We start from the raw sequence: 23537 nt of genomic DNA on the forward strand, positions 1-23537 counted from the left end.
TTAAAAACGAGGAGCCACAAGCTCAACCATCCACAAAAGTAGTGTAAAAACACAATTCCATCTCAAAACCCAAATATATAAACAAAACATTAATATTCATAACAGATCACAAAAGGTGTGCCTCACCCCACCACAAATAAAGTCATTTGTCCTCAAATGCAAACAAAAATATCCAAAAGTTAAAATAAAGTAAGACAGAGAGGGAGGTAAAGAGGGGATCCTGTCTACACAGTCACTCCATCTGTCTAGGCATCAGTGCCCAGTGCGTTAGACTGATCTCAGGCCTCTATACCCGGAGTCACCTTAGAAGGAACAGTCATACCAGACCCACTAGGAGCTTCCATGGACGTCTCGGTCAGCGATGTCGATCACCGACTGCATAATCATCTCCTCAAGATCCGGCAAGTCCCTATATATGCTCTTCTCTCGTATCTCTATCTGTTCCTCGTCGGTCTCAGCATCCGACTCATCAACTGCTGCCTCATCCCTGTGTACATCTCTGGTGGTAGCCGGAGGAATCTCTGAAGTCTCAGGAGCGTCTAAATCATCTACAACCTCCAGTAATGAAGTGAAGTCAGTAGACTTTAGATAGTCTACGTCCTTCCTTAAGTCAGCTACCTCGACTCTCAAAGTTGTAACCTCGGAGGTCTCCCCCTGCCTATCCTCACAAGCTATGACTCTAGTAGTTAGATCATCAACAGAAGCTCGGATGGGGGGTCAGCGCAGCCAGAATAGCGACCTCAATGATAAAGGGAACAAATATTTCTAACCGAGTTAACCTCACATCAGCTAAATAGGCCAGATGCCCCATCTTCAGGATCACTGCCTGAGTATTCTTGGTCTGCTGGTAGGAAGTAGAGGTACCTGGAGCTTGTGAAGAAGAGGAAGGAGGGGCAGAAGTGCCTGAAGGTTCTGAGGCCGGAGTAGGCACAGAGGCCTCTGCAAGTATGTCCCCGTACCATGACAGACTTCACCGGTCTGAACTCGCTCACCTTTTTCTTGCTCTTCGAAACCAAGTCACTGTAGGCTGTATAGAATTCCTGGACCCATGAAGGAATGTAAGGGCCTCGGGGCTTGGTAAACTGATCAAAACTATAGTAGTGGAGGGTGTCCCTCACATTTGAGTACTTTTCCTCCAGGCCTTCTACCGAGACTAATTTCTCCTCGAGGATGGTTCACAAACCATCGCCTTTCAACCGGTTCAAGGGCCTGGGAGGAGGGACAATTGGTGGCACAGGAGCCATAGTAGGTGCCAGAGCTGGCACCAAGAGTCTGCTGGTGTGCAAGCAGGAGGGACTCTAGCTGAGTTGGGTTGAGATCTAGCCCGGATTTCATTCTGTCGGCACTGCAAAGGTAGGTCATCCTCAGGCTCAGATAAAGCTACCTAGGAACAAGTAGTCATCCTGTCGGATATGGGCCTTTTGCCCTTGCCTTTGTAAGCTGGAGGAGGCTCTTGTCTACCCTTCTTTGGAAGATTTGATCCCCCTTCATTTATAGTGATACCCCGTACTTTTTTCTGGGGTGGCATGTCTAAATTTGTTCGTACCATATCTGCAAAACATAAAAAAAAAAGTTAGAAACAACTCAATCAAAATCACAGAAAAACAGTTGTAGAAAGACTCGTCGTCTAGTCAGCGATTCGCCGAATCACTTTGGCGAGCCAGATCGGGGTCGCCGAAAGGATTGGCTCTAAACTCTTGGCAAGTTGGCAATGGGAAGGGCCTTTCGGCGAATCGCCGATAGTTTTCGGTGAGCAAGGGCTAGCCCGTCGAAAGCTATAGTGTAAAAAGGGCTTAGGGGTGCAGAACAAAGGGCAATCGAGAAGTCTTTCGGCGAGTCGCCGAGTGCCTTCGGCGACCTCAGGCTTCTCGCTGAAAGTTACAGAGCCCAACAACACATTAAGCATGAAATTAAAGGCGAGACGGGGACCTTCGGCGAAATGCCGAGTGGTTCGATAAGCTCGACCCCGCTCACCAAACGACCCAACGTGCCTACTTTCAACCTAACTTCTTGAATTCAACCCTGCAACCCCCAAAAACAAAATCAAATCATGTACAACTAAAATTAAAACTAAACCCATAGCACCATTACCACAGGATACTCAGACTTCTCTTAGTTTTGCCAAATTTGGCCAATTGATGACTTTTTCCCTTAAGAATGACGTCACCGATTCTATCATCGAGCAAATTACATCGTTCGGCACAAATACGGGCTACTCAAACTTCACCCAACTAAACTAAATAACATGCACGCACAACCCCATAAAATTTAATTCATTTTAAAGCACAAGAATATGGGATTTCAACACTCAAAACATTACGAGCAAGATTATCAAATCAAATCAGGCATTTAAACATACTAATCCTATCAGAGAGGCCCAACACACTTCAATCAATTTAAACTATTGCAAATGAGTACAAAATCTTAGAAGTAAACACGGGGTTTGGAAAACCATTCTTTTATGACGATTAAATTGATATTGAAATGCTAGGCGGCAATGTAATCCCAATCCGAGCACAAATCAACAACCAAACTACTCTAAAAATGCTAAAATATATAAACTGATGTGCGGATGTGAGTTTGTGAAGTTCAAAAGTGAAGGAAAGTGAAAGAGTTGGAGGTTTAAGCATTTAGCCTTTTAAAAACCGTCCAGTTCTCGCCCACTCAACAACGTTACATGCGCTCGCCGACCTACTCGGTGACACGTTGAGTGGTCACTTACCTAACCGTGTTTTACAGGACCTCTAGTTACCATGGGGTTCCAAACGGTGGACTAGATCGCTATCGCTGAACTGGTCGGCGACTCGCCAAGAATTTCCTTGGCTCACCGAGTTTTCCAGACTCCACTTCAAAGTTGTATTGAGTCCAATAGTGGTCTAGGTGGGGTTCGCTGACTGGAACTGTGGATCACCAACTTGAACTTCTCACACACTTTCCACACTTTGACATGCACATTCAACACACCATTATTTCTTAAATATACACTTGGGTTGTCTCCCAAAAAGCGCCTTAGTTAACATCGTGGAACAACGCAGGTCCCCACTTAAGTTCCATTAGTGAGGTTTCCCTCATTTTCATAAGGAAACCCCCCTTCTGGTTATGGTAGAGGTCACTCAGTACTTGGTCCATTTGGGACTCTAGAAGTTGAATGAGCATAAAATGTGAAGTCTCCATTTGGTTTAGCATCAAGATATTTTCTCTCATCTTTTCTAACACTTTGTCGAGTCCTTTGACTTTATGTAGAATGAGTAAAAGGACCTCTTCAATTTTCCCGCCCTCTTGCTTCTTCATCTTCCGACGCTCGTGAGGGGAGATGCACCTATCCATTTTTTTGGACAGTACTGCCAAGACCTTGACCGTTTGGGTCAAGGCATCCAACTGACCTAACAATGTGGTCAAGTCCTGGTCCTTCTCTGTCTCTTTGTTAGTGTTGGCCACACAATCAAGGAGTTGGCTTCGGTCTCATAGGAGTGTTGCATCAAGCAACCCAAAGAGAATTGGTCAGCCATTATTCTATTATCGGGGCTAAGACCCCGGTAGAAATATTCCAGAAGTAGTTTATCCGAAATCTCATGAGTTGGGCACTGCTGCAATAGGATTTTAAACCTTTGCACAACTCATACATGGATTCATCATCCAATTGCTTGAAATTTAGGATGTTGTCCCTAAATATCATCAATTTCGAAGGAAGGTGATCCAGTAGGTTACTGTTGCTACCAAATATGCTCCAAGTCTCTGCTCAAAACATCAACACACAAACCAAAACTAAAAATTAAGTAAGTGGTACTATAACTAACAAGAACAAAATTCAACTTAACTAAAAATTCTCAAGTAACACCACTCCCCGACAGCGGCGCCATTTTGATTAATAATGTTATCAATGACACTTCATCCAATACTAGGTTTCAACGATCATTCAATAGTAATATAGCCCAACTAGTGAGTTGGGGTCGAGTCCCAAGGGAGTGGTTCGTACTCAAGAATCAATAGAAAAGTATAAATATGTGCAAGTATTATAGCTAAAAAACATTTACGAAGAAAAACATAATTCAAGTTTGGGGTGACACAAGTGTCAAATATAAAAGGGGGGTTTGTACTCAATTATCAACTAAAACAACAAACAACATGAAAATACGAATATGAAGATGGGATTTTTGGGATGTGATTGGATTATGGGTCAAGGTAAATAGCTGGGTCATTGCAATTAACAGTAAACAGCTGCAAATCAGTGAATAAGCTAGACTTTAGTGGGGATAAACTTTCTCTCGAACAATTTATCCTGAATCAAATTGGTTTCTCTCGAACACCAAGAAGCGGCAATGAAGCACAACCTTCGCTTTAGTCCATTCACTCTCTCGAGTTGCCTGAGTGGAAAAGGGTTTAGGATTCACTCTCTCGATCTAAACCCATGACAGCCCAATACCTACAGACCATTGATTCAGTAATTTTAATTTTAAAACCTCTCTCTCGAGCAAGCCAAAAACACAAAGTTAGGATTGTATTAGCAACTACAACCCATTAAATTCAACCATAATTACTGAATGAAATCACTTTTAAGCAACAAAAAAACTATCAATTAACAATACCCAGCAGTTAAATCAACCCATAATCACATAATCACACCCCAAGAATTGGGGTTTTAGCTAGACATAGTAAAAAGGTAAAAATCATTACCAAGTTGTGTTTCCATCAAATGGGTAGGATTGATATAGTCTTTATAAAGATGTAAGATGAAGAATCTTCAACACCCACGTCCAATTTCTTAGAAATGGAAATCTTCAAAGATAAGGAAATATTGTCTCTCTATTTAGTTTTAAGCTCTAGACTTCAAAAACTGAATAATATAATAATATGATTCAACAAAAGGTAAGCTATTAAGCTAAAAATTTAAACATGTATTTATAGTTGTCAAAAAGTGTACTGTAAAGGACCATTCAACGCAGTTAGTCGGGATCGCTGATCCACTCAGTGATCCATCCTTTAGTCATTTTCATCGCCATTTTACTTTTGCCTTCAGCATCCTTAAGGATTTGAAACTTTGGGCGACCTAGCACTGCATCGTGGAACCATTCTGCGACTTGCCTAATGGGTTAGGCGATCATCAGGCCTTTTTTACTTCATTTTTCCAGCTGCCTTGTTCCTTTTTGCTCAATAGTGTCCATGCTTTGTTCCTCAATCCAAATACCTAAAATTCAAGGATTTACATCAATTATTGACACAAAATATGCATTTTAGGAAACTAAATATATTCAAATAAATCCCTAAATGAGTCCAAGTTGTGGACTCATCACCCACACATAGTCTGTGGGTGGGTTTCGTGAGCCACCACCTGTAGGCTATCCAATTCGGCCAAGTTGGGGGCAAAGTGGTAAATTCATGAGGTGGTTAAATGGGTTAGGGATTGGTTTATTTTGATTAATTAAAGTATTTTAAGTCTTTTAAAAGTATTAAAACACCTTTTCCAATTTATTATTCCTAAACACTCAAATTAGAAACTACTTCTCTTCCAAATATTCTCTCTCTAGAAATCATCATTGGAGAAGAATGAGTCAAGCTTTGAAGCTCAAGATCTCACCTTCCTCACTCAATTTTCGTGGAGTTGCTTCCATAAAGGTATGGTAGTCTTCATCCTTGATTAAGTTTCTTTCAAGGAGCCCTCTCAAAAGATGATTTCAAGTTTCCAAAATCCCTCAAAAACCTAGGGTTTCAATCTATGCAAGGGTTCAATTCCAAAACGGTTTCAAAGCTTTATATGTGATGAATTATGAATGGATTGTTGAATTAATGATTAATTATGGTGAATTTCTCCTATGAACCATGTTTCCCCCAAAATACTAAATTGGAAGTTTGTGATTTGGGTTGATTGATCATGAAAGTATGTTTAATTTTTTATGTTTATATTGAATTAGTTATTGAATCATGCTAATTCCCTTATATAATCTAGTATTCTAGATGTTTGGGTTGAGATTAATTCATTGCCTTGGAGGGAAATTTCATGAAGGATTTATGTATTATCGGGATGTGAAGTATATGCGTGTGATCTCAGTGAAAGTATTATGATCATCTTTAGAATGTAATTTTGTTATTATTGAAAGCATATTCTCAATTAACACTCATTAATGTTGATGATGATAGAATGTGAAGGGTTTCTTCTATGTAATGTAAACCTTGAATTGGTAGGCTTAGGCATGCTCTTCTTGAATAAATGAAAGTATTGTTAATTGTTGAATCTTGAATTGGTAGGCTTAGGAATCCTCTTCTTGTGTAATTAATGTGTCTTGACTTAATGAATATGAATCGATAGGCCTATGTCATTCCTTTTATAAATGAACTAATGTAATCACGACTCTTGAATCGATAAGCCTATGGTACTCCTTTCCTAATGAGTCAATGAATTAATGTACCATGAATCGATAGGCTTATGGCATTCCTTTCATGTGTATAATAATTTAATGATGAACCATGAATTGATAGGCTTATGGCACTCCTTTCATGAGGATTCAAGAGCTATCCTAATAATGTACCATGAATCGATAGGCTTATGGCATTACTTTTATGAGGATTCAAGAGCTATCCTAATAATGTACCATGAACCGATAGGCTTATAGCATTCCTTTCATGTGTAATGATGTACCTTGGGTCGATAGGCCAATGGCATTCATCTCTTATGGTATTCCTTTCATGCGTAATGATGTACCTTGGGTCGATAGGCCAATGGCATTCCTCTCAAGTACAATAATGTAATGTGAATGAACTGCTCTATGGGAATGGAGGCTAAGTACCGAGTGGACATGGTAAGATGGAAGCTCTCCCTGCGTTAGGCTTGGGTTTCAATGAACATCTCTCTTATCCCATAACTATGTGCCCGCATAGGTTATTAGCTAATGGATCCACCTAAGCTAAAATGTTACCAGTCCTACCTTTAGAAAGTAGACCACCTTTTTACGGTGTGGGGCAACACACCAGATTCCATGTTAAGCTCACATAGTTTATGTCGGTTAAACGCTTATTCCCATCATGTGAGATACGTGCTATGGTTTCTTGAAAAGTTCTATGAAATGTGGGTGGTAGTATGGGATGTCATTCATGCATTGCACGAGTAGGCTTTGAGAAGACTATGGTGTGATTCTCCAATAATTGAATATCTAAAGAAAGAATGTTCTCTTAATGAAGCTAATGAAGAATGTTGACTTAGATGCTTAATAAGATGATGTATGATTTACTTGGATTGTATTATGAGTTACTTCCTTGTTATGACTTATGAAATGTTTATGTTCCTTATGTATGAGTATTGTCTAATGATGAAAAGGAAGAACGGTAAGTTCACTTTTGGTGGTCTTAAAGTGGTACTTAGTGTGGATGGTGGTATGGAATGCTATTCATACATTGCACAAAGTATAATTTGGGGTTACTTAAGGTGAAAGCTTAGTATGATGAAATGGCTTGTATGTTGATTATTTTGTATCTTATGCCTCTTATAATTATGTTCATGAAGTTTTCTCAAAATATGCATATAGTATGATTTGCAAATAAAATGTCCTTTTTAAGCATGGTTTTTGCATGGCTATCATACGTACATTAAATGTGCTAACCCATATTTCTTCTATTTTTCTTCAAAGTGTAGGTTCCGTCATTTGAGTTGATTCTCTCTAGTTGAAGCTTGGAGTGACGTCTTCCAAGGCTAGTGGTATATCCTCATGGATTTGAGGACAAGTGTTTATTTGATGTTTCTTTTCTTCATTGTACTAGACATTTGTTAGACTTTTATTGTAAAGGGTCGTGACCCTACTTTTGATTCAAAGATGTTTTTAGATGTCCATGTGAGACTAGTAGACTTCCGTTGTTTTAAATGATTTTCGATTGCATGGATTTAAAGAAAATTTTAAATTCTGCCTTATTTCTATTATCTTATGTGATGACATGTTATGAGGCTTGTAGGCGCTTTGCAGAGTCTTGTACGTCGTACCACGCCCTGGGTGTAGGGTTATGGCATTCCTTTCATGAGGATTTAAGAGTTATCCTAATAATGTACCATTAATCGATAGGCTTATGGCATTCCTTTCATGAGTAATGATGTACCTTGGGTCGAAAATAATGGCATTCCTTTCAAGTACACTAATGTAATGTGAATGAACTACTCTATGGGAATGAAGGCTAAGTACCGAGTGAATATGGTAAGATGGATGCTCTCCCTACGTTAGGCTTGGGTTTCAATGAACGATTTTCTTATCCCATAACTATGTGCCCGCATAGGTTTTTAGCTAGTGGATCCACCTAAGCTAAAATGTTACCAGTCCTACCTTTGGAAAGTAGACCACCTCTTTACGGTGTGGGGCAACACACCAGATTCCATGTTAAGCTCACATAGTCTATGACGGTTAAATTATTCCCATCATGTGAGATACGTGATATGGTTTATTGAAAAGATCTACGAAATGCGGGTGGTAGTATGGGATGACATTCATGCATTGCACGAGTAGGCTTTGAGAAGACTATGGTGTGATTCTCTAATAATTGAATATCTAAAGAAAGAATGTGCTCTTAATGAAGCTAATGAAGAATGTTGACTTATATGCTTAATAAGATGATGTATGCTTTACTTGGATTGTATTATGAGTTACTTTCTTGTTATGACTTATGAAATGTTTATGTTCCTTATGTATGAGTATTGTCTAATGATGAAAAGGAAGAATGGTAAGTTCACTTTTGGTGGTCTTAATGTGGTACTTAGTGTGGATGGTGGTATGGGACGCTATTCCTACATTGCATAAAGTATAGCTTGGGATTACTTAAGGTGAAAGCTTAATTTGATGAAATGGCTTGTATGTTGATTATGCTGTATCTTATGCCTTTTATACTTATGGTCATGAAGTTTTCTGAAAATTGGCATATAGCATGATTTCCAAATAAAATGTCCTTTTTAAGCATGATTTTTGCATGGCTATCATACTTAGGTCATTAAAAGTGCTAACCCATATTTCTTTTATTTTTCTACAAAATGTAGGTTCCGGCATTTGAGTTGATTCTCTCTAGTTGAAGCTTGGATTGAGTTCTTCCAAGGCTAGTGGTATGTCCTCATGGATCCGAGAACAAGTGCTTATTTGATGTTTCTTTTCTTCATTGAACTAGGCATTTGTTAAACTTCTATTGTAAAGGGTCGTGACCCTACTTTTGATTCAAAGATGTTTTTAGATGGCCATGTGAGACTAGTAGAGTTACGTTGTTTTAAATGATTTTTGATTATATGGATTTAAAGAAAAGTTTTATATTCCACACTATTTCTATTATCTTATGTCATGACATGCTATGAGGCTTGTATGAGACTTTTCGTAGTCTTGTATGACGTGTCACATTCGGGGTGTAGACTCGGGTCGTGACAAATATGGTATCACAATACAAGATTTTGTGATGGTTTTTAGGATTGATATCTCACAAGCCACATTGAGTAGAATCTTGTTCATGGGTGTGAATCATGACACATTTAAGAATGAGGCTATAAGACGTTAGGAAACTTCACTTCTTTCATTACTCTTGAAGTCGTGCCAGAGTTTAGCTCTATAAAAGTCCTTTTCCTAACCCTTCTCTTGTGTTTATAGGATATGAATACAAGAAGGGCGACCACAAGAAGGATGGAAGTGGATATTGTGAATGATGGAGTTCGTCTCTAGGGTCCTTAAAGTCCTCAAGGTGACCAAGTTCCTTAAGGCAATCAAGTTTCGATTGATCCTCCAGCTATGTCTAATGAAAAAGTTAGGCCAGCTCTTTTGATGATAGCTCAAGCCGTAACTACTCAAGCCCAAGCTATGACGGCCCAAGCAACTAGGGGTGTTGAGACTCATGTTAACCCTATTGTGAGCACTATGGCTTCTAGGTTGAGAGACTTAGTGAAGATGAATCCTCCGGTATTTCTTGGTTCCAAGGTAGGAGAGGATCCCCAAGAGTTTGTGGAAGAGGTGTATAAGGTAGTTAATGCTATGGGGGTGACTTCTATAGAAAAGGCGAAACTAACCACTTACCGATTGAAAGATGTTGCCCAAGTTTGGTTTACTCAATGGAAAAGAAATAGGCCGATAAGAGCGGGTCATATAGAGTGGGAGGTGTTTAAGAAAGCATTCCTTGATAGGTTCTTTCCCCGTGAGAAGAAGGAGGCTATGGTGGAGGAGTTTATCAACCTTAGGCAAGGTAGCAGGAGTTTGCAAGAGTACTCCTTGAAATTTACCCTATTGTCTAAGTATGCTCCATCTATGGTGTCTAACCCGAGGGATGAGACGAGTAGATATGTGACGGGTGTGTCCGACCTAGTTGAGGAAGAATGACGTACGGCGATGCTCCATGATGACATGAATATCTCTAGGCTGATAGTGTTTGCTCAACAAATTGAGGAGTTCAAAATTATGAAAAAATATAAGGAGGTGAAGAGGTCTAGGTCCAATGAGCAAGGTCAATCAAGGTTCAAAAGAGAGCTTTTAACCAAGATTCTTCAAGCACTCCTAGGGTTAACCAAGAGAAAGGTAGTGGGTCTTCATTTCCTCGTAGCCAGTACGGATGGGTGCTATGGTTGTGGAAAGAGTGATCACCAAGTGAAAAATTGCCCTACTCTCACGGCCAAAGGAAGGGAGACCAAGCAAGCTTCTCTTAATGGTACGGTTCCTATCCCTCCAAATTATGGTTGTTTCTATGCACTCCAGTCTAAAGAGTATAAAGGAGCTCTTCCGGATGAAGGCACCGGTATGTTGATAGTTCCTTATAGTTGTAAATGTCTTGTTAAGGTCTCTATGTTATTTTCATGTTAGCCTAAGTTTGGGTTTACTCCCAAGGGGGAGATGGTATGATTGAATAGTAAGGTTGTTGAGAGTTCTGATATCCTTATCTCTTTTCTTCTATTCCTATTCAAGATTGAGACCAAGAGTTCCTAGTAGCTTGTTTCATGTTTTGGAGGCATGTGTGATTATTTGTTTCCATCATCTCCTTATGTTATGCATGTTCTTGATGAATTCATGTTTAAATGAGAAAATGAGTTTTTATGAATTATGCTCCTCATGTTGATGTGCATTTAGTATGAGTTGACTATATGCTTCATGAGCTGAATTGTTGAACATGCCTAATTATGCTTTTTAAGAGAAATTGCATAATGTGCTTAATAATGTTATGATGAGCATGATTTGAGTTGGAGAAGGTAATTCCTCTAATGAAATGAGAAATGTTGAAGTTTTCATGCATAATGAGTTTGTAGATGTAGTTCCTACTTTCTTGTGTTGCAATGAGTATGTTTGAGATGGAGTTGAAGTTTCCTCGTAGTTTTTTGCACTATTTATGATGTTGCATGCATGATGGGCTGCTAGTCTTGAGTCTTTAATTCCTTAAAATGTTAAAAGTATCACTCGAGGATGAATGTTCCCAAGGGGGGTATAATGTTACAACCTGGAAATCTACTAGCTAGGTGAAACTAGAGCCTAACGAGTTCATTTTTGAGTTTGATATGGGGTTTGAAGTTGTAAAGTGATGTCCCGAGCTTAGGTTGAGGGTTTGAGGGGTTAAACGTCAAGGTACGACCCCCAAGAACAAACCAAGGATCATTGAGGAGGACCCTAAAGTCTAAACCCCAAAACTGTCCAAGAACCAAAAAGCTGTCAAAAAGTTGGGGACCTACGGAATGGACCTACTCCCCGTAGGTCCATCCACGCTTCGTGGGCTTGCTCCGTAGATAAAGGGACAAGATGGAATGTTGCTGACCCAAACCACAAAAATCCAGCACGGCTCATGGACCCACCCACGGTCCGTGGGTGGGGTTTCGTGAGTCACCACCTGTAGGTTGTCCAATTCGGCCAAGTTGGGGGCAAAGTGGTAAATTCATGGGGTGGTTAAATGAGTTGGGGGTTGGTTTATTTTGATTAATTAAAGTATTTTAAGTCTTTTAAAAGTATTAAAACACCTTTTCCAATTCATTATTCCAAAACACTCAAATTAGAAACTACCTCTCTTTCAAATATTCTCTCTCTAGAAACCACCACTGGAGAAGAAGGAGTCAAGGTTTGAAGCTCAAGATCTCACCTTCCTCACTCAATTTTCGTGGATTTTCTTCCATAAAGGTATGGTAGTCTTTATCCTTGATTAAGTTTCATTCAAGGAGCCCTCTCAAAAGATGATTTCAAGTTTCCAAAATCTCCCAAAAACCTAGGGTTTCAATCTATGCATGGGTTCAATTCCAAAACGGTTTCAAAGGTTTATATGTGATTAATTATGAATGTAATTTTTAATTAATGATGAATTATGGTGAATTTCCCCTATGAACCCATGTTTCCCCCAAAATACTAAATTGGAAGATTATGATTTGGGTTGATTGATCATGAAAGTATGTTGAATTGTTTACGTTTATATTGAATTGGTTATTAAATCATGTTAATTCCCTTATCTAATGTAGTATTCTGGGTGTTTGGGTTGAGATTGATTCATAGCCTTGGAGGAAACTTTCATGAAGGATCTATGTATGATCATGATGTGAAGTATATGTGTGTGATCTCAATGAAAGTATTATGATCATGTTTAGAATGTAATTGTGTTATTATTGAAATTGTATTCTCAATTAACACTCATGAATGATGATGATACAATGTGAAGGGTTTCTTTAATGTAATGTACACATTGAATTGGTAGGCTTAGGCATTCTCTTCTTGAATAAATGAAAGTATTGTTGATTATTGAATCTTGAATTGGTAGGCTTAGGCATCCTCCTCTTTTGTAATGAATGTGTCTTGACTTAATTAATATGAATGAATAGGCCTATGGCATTCCTTTCATAAATGAACTAATGTACTGACGCCTCTTGAATCGATAGGCCCATGGTATTCTTTTTCTAATGAGTCAATGAACTAATGTACCATGAATGGATAGGTTTATGGCATTCCTTTCAAGTGTATAATAATGTAATGACAAAACATGAATCGATAGGCTTATGGCATTCCTTTCATTTGTATAATAATGTAATGATGAACCATGAATCGATAGTCTTATGGAATTCCTATCATAGGGATTCAAGAGATATCCTAATAATGTACCATGAATCAATAGGCTTATGGCATTCCTTTCATGTATAATGATGTACCTTGGGTCGATAGGCCAATGGAATTCCTCTCAATTTCAATAATGTAATGTGAATGAACTACTCTATGGGAATGAAGGCTAAGTACCGAGTGGATATGGTAAGATGGAAGCTCTCCCTATGTTAGGCTTGGGTTTCAATGAACGTCTTTCTTATCCCATAACTATGTGCCCGCATATGTTATTAGCTAATGGATCCACCTAAGCTAAAATGTTACCTGTCCCACCTTAGGCAAGTAGACCACCTCTTTATTGTGTGGGGCAAGACACCGGATTCCATTTTAAGCTCACATGGTCTATGTCAGTTAAACGCTTACTCCCATCACGTGAGATACGTGCTATGGTTTCTTGAGAAGTACTATAAAGTGTGGCTGGTAGTATGGGATACCATCCATGCATTGCACAAGTAGGCTTTGAGAGGACTATGGTGTGATTCTCAAATGTTTGAATGTCTAAAGAAAGAATGTGATATTAATGAAGCTAATGAAGAATGTTGACTTATATGCTTAATAAGATGATGTCTGATGTACTTGGATTGTCTTATGAGTTACTTCCTTGTTATGACTTATGAAATGTTTATGTTCCTTATGTATGAGTATTGTCTAATGATGAAAAGGAAGAATGGTAAGTTCACTTTTGGTGGTATTAAAGTGGTACTTAGTGTGGATGGTGGTATGGGATATTATTCATACATTGCACAAAGTATAGCTTGGGGTTACTTAACGTGAAAGCCTAATGTGATGAAATGGCTTGTATGTTGATTAAGTTGTATCTTATACCTCTTTTACTTATGTTCATGAAGTTTTCTCAAAATTGGTATATAGCATGATTTCCAAATAAAATGTCCTTTTTAAGCATGGTTTTTGCATGACTATCATACTTAGTACATTAAATGTGCTAACCCATATTTCTTCTATTTTTCTACAAAGTGTAGGTTCCGGCATTTGAGTTGATTCTCTCTAGTTGAAGCTTGGATTGAGTTCTTCCAAGGCTAGTGGTATGTCCTCATGAATCCGAGGACAAGTGCTTATTTCATGTTTCATTTCTTCATTGTACTAGATATTTGTTTGACTTCTTTTGTAAAGGGTTGTGACCCTACTTTTGATTCAAAGATGTTTTTAGATGGCCATTTGAGACTAGTAGACTTCCTTTGTTTTAAATTATTTTCGATTGTATTGTTTTAAAGAAAAATTTTAAATCCTGCACTATTTCTATTATCATATGTGATGACATGCTATGAGGCTTGTATGAGACTTTTCAGAGTCTTGTACGTCGTGTCATGTCCAGGGTATAGGCTCGGGTTATGACACTAAGGTCAAACATACAACAACATCAAAAAAGATTAACCACAAGATAAGGATGATCACATAACCCCAACTAGCATGCTTCTTATTTCAGAATTACCAAATCAACCCTAAAACATGGTATCTAAGCAATGTAGTATGAATAACTACCTACCCGCCCCTAATTAAATCCAATCAACATGAATTCACACATTAAAGCTTAATTTAGAAAAAGAAATGGTGTAGCTTAGCTTAAGGTTGACCGCGCGTGCTCCAAATCACGTCTATAGAGCTTTTCCACTTCGAATGGCCTCAAAATGCTGCCACCATTGAAAAATAGAATCATAATAGTAATACACCTATTTAAACCCAAAAATCACTTAAAACATAAACGAGCCAGTTTTGATGTCCAAACAGGAATCATGGGCCCCACGCTGGGAATTCCAAAAATAACTCCTTCAAAAGGTTCAATTCAGTACCCTGAATTTGTGTTCCAAAATATAACACAATCATAGGCTCGAAACAATAGATTAACCAGCATGTAAATAATTCTCAAATAAAAGGGAAATTAAGGAACCAAGGTAGCCCACAAATACGTGAATTTACCTCAAACGAAGGATGCCCAACACTCCCAAATTCACCCATGTAGCCACAAGCTCGATAAACACACGGCACATCCAATCACTAAATTTTGAGCTAAAATGAGTGAGGGATCATTATTTGAAGTGTGGATTATACATAAAGACCATACCAATTGTCTCTTCGTGATCACGGTGAAACTGGCTCGTGATTGCAGAGGTCTAGAAACTTTGTCTTGGCGAATGCATCTAGGGCCACAGAATTGTTAAGGCTTGTCAACCAGACCTTCATGAACACGGCCCAAGGCCCAATTTATGTGAAGGGTAAAATTAAAATCTCTGACATGGTGTTTGAAATTAGTTTAGAACCCTATGCATGCAAATGAAATATTTCACCCTATAAAATTTGATATTTTGAACTCAAAGGAGTCAAAACTTCCATTTGAAGTCGTCTCAACAAAAAGTGAGTCTCACTCCCAAACTCCATTTTAAATAAAAATCCATAAGAGGGATCAGAATAAGCCTGGAATCCTGAGGATCGGCATGAAGGGTAATTCTAGACCAAACCTGAAATTTCATAGCTAACCATACTGATAGAATTCTCAACCATACACATTTATCAAGAATGTTGACCAAGGTTAACTTAGGCCAAAAATTAAAAGTTTCTCACAAACTCGCTCTGAAAGCCTTGGGAGTCATGCTTATCAAGCCACTAGCCTAAAATAATCCTTTTGAAGCTAATACAACTGTCATAATTGAATTATGAGGTCGTCGTCCGAAACTTTTGATTAAAATCAAGTTCAAAAGCTCAAAAATACAAATTCGCATAAAACCAAATAAATTATCAAGTAATCGAACTGTCAATCTCATCAAGTCATAAATAACTTGAGGTCATGATAGGAACATTCTAAATGATGAACAAAAGAAATTAACACCTAAATAAAGTGGAGGGTCATTACATTTGTGAGTATTGTAGTTCTTCGGAATCAGAGAGGAGGTGAAAGGAAAAGGGTAGAGACAAGTGAATTGAAAACAAATTTTTTATTTTCTAAGATCTAAAGCATTGATTTAGATTTATTTTTTGTTGATATATATTTTGAGACTTTTCATTTTACTTCCTTATCTCAAAAGGTGAGTTCTTTTAGAAAATGAAGCATCTGTTGTTTATGTTTTTTTTGCTTTTTCACTTTAAAACTTGTTTTTGTTGTTCTATTGTTGCAACATGAAGTTATTGAGAGATGACTCTCCATTTGGTTTTTCCCACAGAGATTTCTCAAATCTTTGTCTAGTGTTCATGTTTTTTCTTGGTTGATTTTAGATGAACATGACATGATTAGCTAATTATTGGTAAATTAGTTGTTTTAAATTCAAATATGATGTATGGTGTGTGTATCTTAGTGATAAAATATGTTAGATACCATTTTTTGTCATAACTTAAAAACTTAGAGTATGTCTTATCAATTTTTTTGTATTACTCTCAATTATCAGGTACAATTGCAAACAAAAATTGAATCTTTACCCATGTTGCATTTGTTTGGGTCGATCTAGATTGTTTTTTATTTTTTTGATAATTCTTTATTAAGGAAAAGACTCTAAAATAGCAATAAAATCACTATATAATTGGTTGTATTATATTAATGGATTTGTCGATTTTGAATGAATTATTAAAAACATTTACTTTTATCCGAAAATAAACATTGATATAAAGTAGATTAGTGTATAACATAACTCTATTGGAATATATTGGACAAATCAAATTGACTGCCAACTTTTAGCGATGGTTTTATGTGTCACGGTCAATCACATGTTTTTGAAAGTGGACTGGGTAATATAAGGGGTGGTAGCTGTGTTGACAGAGTTAGTGCTAGTAAGAAAAAGATGACAATTTATGATGCATTATTTTATTTGAATCAAGTAAAGGACAAATAAAAGGGAGAAGTGTTACATATTCCTTGTTTCTATACTTTAAGAGTAAAAGGTTTGCTTCTATAATTTTCCTATTTTGAATTGTGATTTATTTATATTATGATTTGATGATTTATGATGAACTAAGTATTTTATATTCCTCACATAATTGATAATGTTTGGTCATAGAAAAAACAAAATAATTACTTAAAGGACATCCTAGTTTGCTCCTTGGTTTAAATTCTTTCTTGCCCAAGTGCTATGAAATAGTCCTGAATGATGAAGATAAGAAAATATATTTCATGGAACAAGCACTCCGTTTTGTGGGGAAAAAAGTTACATTTATGTTACATTATAATTTTAATAATAAAAGGTTTACCATTTTCTTCATTAAAAAACTTTACTCCTAACTTATTTCCTTATAACTTCTTGTAGGAATGTTTAAAAATTTACACTGAGCTCATAGAATTTTTTTCCATGCTTAAGAAAGGGTGTGAGAATGCCAAAGTGGTGTAGATAAGGTGATAAATATTTATAATTTGAATACATCGATATTATATAAAACCCTCTTGTTCTTGTTTGTAAGTATTGTTTTCTTATATATGTAGGTTATCGTACTTCTCAAAGACCATCCAGATTTTCTAGAAAAGTTGAAACACTTCGTGTAGGATGATTCAGTTATTGATAATTCGTTGTCTTATTTAAATGATACTAAACATTGATAAAGTGAAATATAGCACTTTTATCATGATCTTCTTTCAAATATACACCGCTATCTGGATTTAATATAAAAACAAATTACAATTGAAAACTCAGATTGATCTATATTATTTTTCATTATTGGTTTCATCTATCCCTACATTGATTACTTGATACTGATCTTTGATCATATGTGAGATATATTATTATTTTCGTCGAGTTTATGTGTTTGGTTAGTGTATTATTTTGAGATAAACATAATACAATGTTTGTATTAATTATTTGTATGTGATGGGTTATAGACTTATCATAAATCTTTATAGTGAAAAAATTAGCCTAGGAAAATATAACTCATCCAATTCGTCCTAGTTTCTTATAATCCATCCATTTATTAGCTTAGTCCATATCAGTACAAGTCGTAAAAAGTTACATTAATATGCTGGTCAGATTGACCCATGGGTAATCTTATCAAACTATTTTAAAGAATATGTCTTCTTATTTAATATGTTATTTATTGGTGTAACAAAGAAAAATTATAATTTTAATAGGTACCAAAAATTTATAAAAGCACACATAAAGCAATTGAAACTTATTAAGAAATGGCTGGATTCGTGCATGACCCACATTGTATCCCAAAAAATTTTAGCCAAAATTACTTTTTAGTGAGTCAATAATTCATTTCCTTATTAAATTTAAATAATTTAAATTCAAGTAAATTTAGCAGAACCGACTCATTTGACAAATCTATCTACCCTAGTAGTCTTGAGGAGAGTTAGAGTTTAGATAACATAAAATTTAGTGAGAAGAAATGTGATAAACATAACCTTCTTTCCATTTGAAATAGACTGCAATGACATTTTACTTATCCCTTAGACAAAATATCCAATTTCATTTGGTAAAATCATTTAAATGACCCTCATAAAGTCATTCAATTCAACATTATAGAGTAATAATTAGTATATAATATATGATATAATCTAATTCCTCGTCATGAAAATTGAAGTATAATTTTAAAAATAAAATATCCTACTGTAAATTGGATGTCCACGATAATATGTCATGTGTTGTAAGTTAATTATACACACAATATGTTAATTGGTGTATGCTAGTTAACCATATGATGGTGCCCAAAGTGTGTACATGTGTCACAACCCGAGACTATCTCTAGTCATAACACAGTGCTTTAAATCACAAGTGACTCCAATCTAACCCTTAATACTACCATAGTCATGAGCAACTAAATATGAACATGTAAAAGAATGAAAATGACTGATCAGAAGCATAATTATGGAATACTTGTTTGATAGATTTTTTAACAAAGTTTTGTATAAAACAACTGTAATGTGAAAGAAAACTGAAATGGAATACAACAACTCTAACTGACTATCTATGAAGCATCTACTAATACTGATTATAGTTAGAGGTACATGACCCCCACTTACCTTAATTAATACATGTGAATAGAAATAACATTCTAGAACTACAAACTAACTTGAGTGCTCAAAATAAGAGAACTCATCACCTTCTGACTGGAAGTTGCAATCCAATCAAGTAGGATCATGACAGTAAGAACCTGAATCTACGTCACATAAAAAATGTAGGCACAAGAAGTATGTGAATCGTTACTTTGAATGTACTTAGTATGAGATATATGTATGTTAATTTGTAAAGGTGGACATGATGAATTTAAACATGATACACAAGACCAAGTAAAACATGATAAAAGACTTTATAAAGAAATAATGAATCATTTATGAGGTCAATGCATACCTAAAACCATTTGAAAAATTTTAATAAAACCTATGAAGTAAACGTAGTTCTTTTGTGGAATATTAACTTTAACCAATAATAAGACCATGAGATCTATGTCATGGAATTCGGTATATCCCTCATACCAAAAGAAGGGGATTCTACTTGCGAAGGTAGCATTAGTACAGATCATCTTCTACTAAAGTGGATCCACTAACTAGGTCATTTAAGACAATCATACAGGGGCATGCAGTTAGGGACTGGAGGTTGCTACTAGAGACTACCCTATTTGAGCCTCCACCTCAAAGCCCTCTCAATGCTAAGTCAAAATTCCAACAAAATAGATTAAAGTCAAATATAATTATAGCATAACAAAGGCAAAGATCAATACCAATCAACATCTTTAAAATAAAAACTCAGAATAGCTCCTTAAAACAAAATTCAAGCACAGGTGAGAAAACTTTTCATCAATGTGAATCCATATGTGAGAACGCCTTTCACAATCATGATCATATTCGTATGTGAGAAAATTTTTCACAATAACATTGAGGCTTAACACAAAAGCAACCTTTAAATTATAAAACATATTTTCATAAATCATGCATAAACTTTCATAAAACATCATCCATAGGTTAATCATTTTCTTGAAATACTTCTTGAAAATAATGCAATTGAAGTAAAATATATTTTCTTGAAATTCTTCTAAAAGTATACACTTTAAATTAAAGAGAATCATATTTTCTTAAATTACTTCTTGAAAATTATGTACATAAAACTTTCTTGAACTCTTTTTGGAAAGATTTCTTTAAAATATTGAACATCCTTTATTTGTGAAATTAATGCATATGAAATACTACGACAAAGTTTTTATATAAATTTTATTAGAAAGTATTTCATCTGGTATAATAAGCATGAACCATAAATGAATATTCAATAATGACATAAAATACCATAATTTTGATGATAAAGATCAACAATCAAAGAGATAAAAGAGAATTTCAAATAATAGAATCTTGGATAAAAACCCTAGATTTTATCTCAAGAATATATTGTAGGAGTAAGCTTGAGGAAGAACAAAGTTCCTCACTTTGATAATCTTACATAACTTAAACGATCCATTAATCTTGAAGAAGAACTCCAATTTGAAGAAGAACGATCAAGAAATCTTTTCTTGAGATTTTTGAATTAGTTTCTTGAAAACCCTATGGTCAAGGGTTAAGAATACTATTAATGATTATTATTATAGTAAAAATTTGAGTTGGAAAGATTGAAACACGTAGAGAAAGACTTTGTTTGAAAAAAGAATGTTGAAAAGGATTTCGAAGAACATTGCTTGAAGAAAATATTGAAAAATATTTAAAAGAATCTTGCTCGAAAGTCTTATGCTTTGATCTTCCTTAGAATTTTGTAGCAGATTTTGAGAGAGGAGAAGACAGAATTAAAAAGATCTACATAGGATTGTTTAGGCTTTATAAGAGTTAAGAAATCCGTTTTGAGGTTTTCCTAGCTGTATAAGGAGAAGAAAAATACCTTATTTAGAATTTTTCCACAGCCAAAATGGAACTGCACTACATTATTTAGTAAAATGATCATAATTCTCTAATCCTAACTCGGCGAATGACACAAACATGGTGGCGTTTGAAAGAAGTTTCGTAGACCTTTAATTTGTAGGTTGTGGGCCACGTAACTTTTCATTCTCAACTCAATTTTGTGTTAGAGGATTATTATTACCTTAATTAATCTCCAAATATCCTCCCATACTAAATAATTGACTTTAACACCTATGAACGATTAAGAATCATCTGGTACAACCTTATACACTTACGAAGAATGGTTCGAATCTTAGCTTAGAGATTTTTGGGGTATTACAATGGAAAGAAGATATCCATGTATCACACTTGATACCCAAGTATATATAACTACAGATACCACTCTTCTTGTAACAAAGAGAGAAGCAAGAGTAAGTGAAAAGAAAATACTACACACACTATTTCTCATCCATCTTTCTTGTTATCTTAGCATTAATACTTATTTTATAACACGTTATCAGCACGACTTGTGGCACAAAGATTTTCACAAAGACATGGCATTAATTATATGAAACATATTCTCATGTGGTGGATGCAATCCCTTTCAGGTATCTTATAAATATTGTAGTTCATGAAAAACTTGACATTCATCCAATGGATGTCGTTACAGCCTATTTATATGTCTCACTAGACAATGAAATTCCTGAAGGATTTAAAATGCCTGAAATGTATAAAGTTTCCTCGTAAACTTGTTCAATAAAACTTCAAAATATTTTATATAGATTGAAACAATCAGTACGTATGTGGTATAATCACCTTAGCGAATACCTATTAAAGGAAGGGTACAAGAATGACCCAATTTGTTCTTGTGTATTTATTAAAAGGTGTGGATAAGAATTTGTTATAATAGTTGTATATGTTGATGACTTGAATATCATTGGAACTCGTAAATCGCTTTCACAGGTAGTGGAATGTTTGGAAAAAAGATTTGAAATGAATGACCTTGGAAAGAATAACTTTTTCCTTGGTCTACAAATTTAGCATTATACAAATGGAATATTTATTCATCAATCAACATATACTAAAAATATTTTTAAAGAGATTTTACATGGATAAAGAACATCCATTAGATACACCGATGAATGTAAGATCACTTGATATCAATAGAGATCCATTTCGACCTCATAAAAATAATGAAGAACTTGTTGGGGCTGAGACACCATAGCTTACTGCAATTGGTGATTGATGTACCTTGCTAATAATTCTCGACCAGATATATCTTTTTATTTAAATTTATTAGCAAGATTTAGTTCTTTCCGAACATAGATACACTGGAATGGTATTAAGCATATACTCATATATCTTCGAGAAACCATATATATGGAACTATTTTATTCAAAAGGGTCCAATTCACAATTAATTGGTTATGCAGATATAGGATATTTGTCTGACCCACATAGAGGTCGATCTCAGACAGGTTATTTATTTACATATGGAGGTACATCTATATCATGGCGTTGCATAAAATAAACTATGATTGCTACTTCTTCAAATAATGCAGAAATAATAGTCATACATGAACCTAGTCAAGAATGTGTTTGGTTGAGATCAATAACTCAACACATCCAGGAAACATATGCTCTTCTTTCGAAGAGAAAGATTCAAATGACATTATATGAAGATAATGTTGCATGTCTAGCTCAACTAATAGAGGATAAATCAAAGGATATAGAACAAAACATGTTTCACTAAAATTATTTTTCACTCACGATCTTCAAACGAAGGTTTAAATAGATGTTCAACAAAAAAATTTCAGTGATAATTTAATAGATATGTTCACTAAGGTATTCCCAACTTTAACCTTTGAGAAGTTGAGAAACAAGATTGAAATGTGTCATCTTCGAGATATTAATTAATGTTTTCATCGGGCGGAGTAAATACGTGTTGCACTTTTTTTCCCTTAGCTAAGTTTTTTTCCCACTGGGTTTTTCTAGTAAGGTTTTTAATGAGGCAGCAAATTATGCATAATACTACAGTGTTTCTTTCACTATTATATTTTCTTTTATATGGAAATCCAACGGGAAATGTTGTAAATTGGATGTCCACATTAATATGTCATGTCTTGTAAGTTAATTATATACACAATATGTTAAGTGGTGTATGCTAGTTAACCATATAATATACTTGGTGCCCAAAGTGTATACATGACAAGAAGAAATCTATGTATCACACGTGGTGCCCAAGTATATACAACTATGTATACCCCTCTTCTTATAACAAAGACAGTAGCTAGAGTAAGTGAAAATAAAATACTACAAATACTATTTATCATCCATCTCTCTTGATATCCTAGCATTAATACTTATGTAACATCTCGGATCTCAAAATGAAGAAAATCTTAGTTTTCAGAAAATATGGTACCAGTACCAACGAAACTACCCACAGACTGTAGGTAGGACCACGGACCACAGGTGGGGTTCCGTAGTTAAGTCCCAAGTCTTAATAGTCTCTTATTCCACCCTCGGTCAACCAGTACGGTTAGAGGTTAGGTCTGACCACAGGTGAGGGTCAGCAGCCAGTTAGAGGGAAATTGTTGTTGGGTCAACTTCAAACAATTATAACTCTTAGAACACAAGGAATTATGATCTATAAAAATGATAGATAATTGAATCCTCTTTCCAACACCACCGAGTTTG

Source organism: Solanum stenotomum, chromosome 6 (assembly GCF_019186545.1).
Source record: "Solanum stenotomum isolate F172 chromosome 6, ASM1918654v1, whole genome shotgun sequence".
In the NCBI taxonomy this organism is placed as follows: domain Eukaryota; kingdom Viridiplantae; phylum Streptophyta; class Magnoliopsida; order Solanales; family Solanaceae; genus Solanum; species Solanum stenotomum.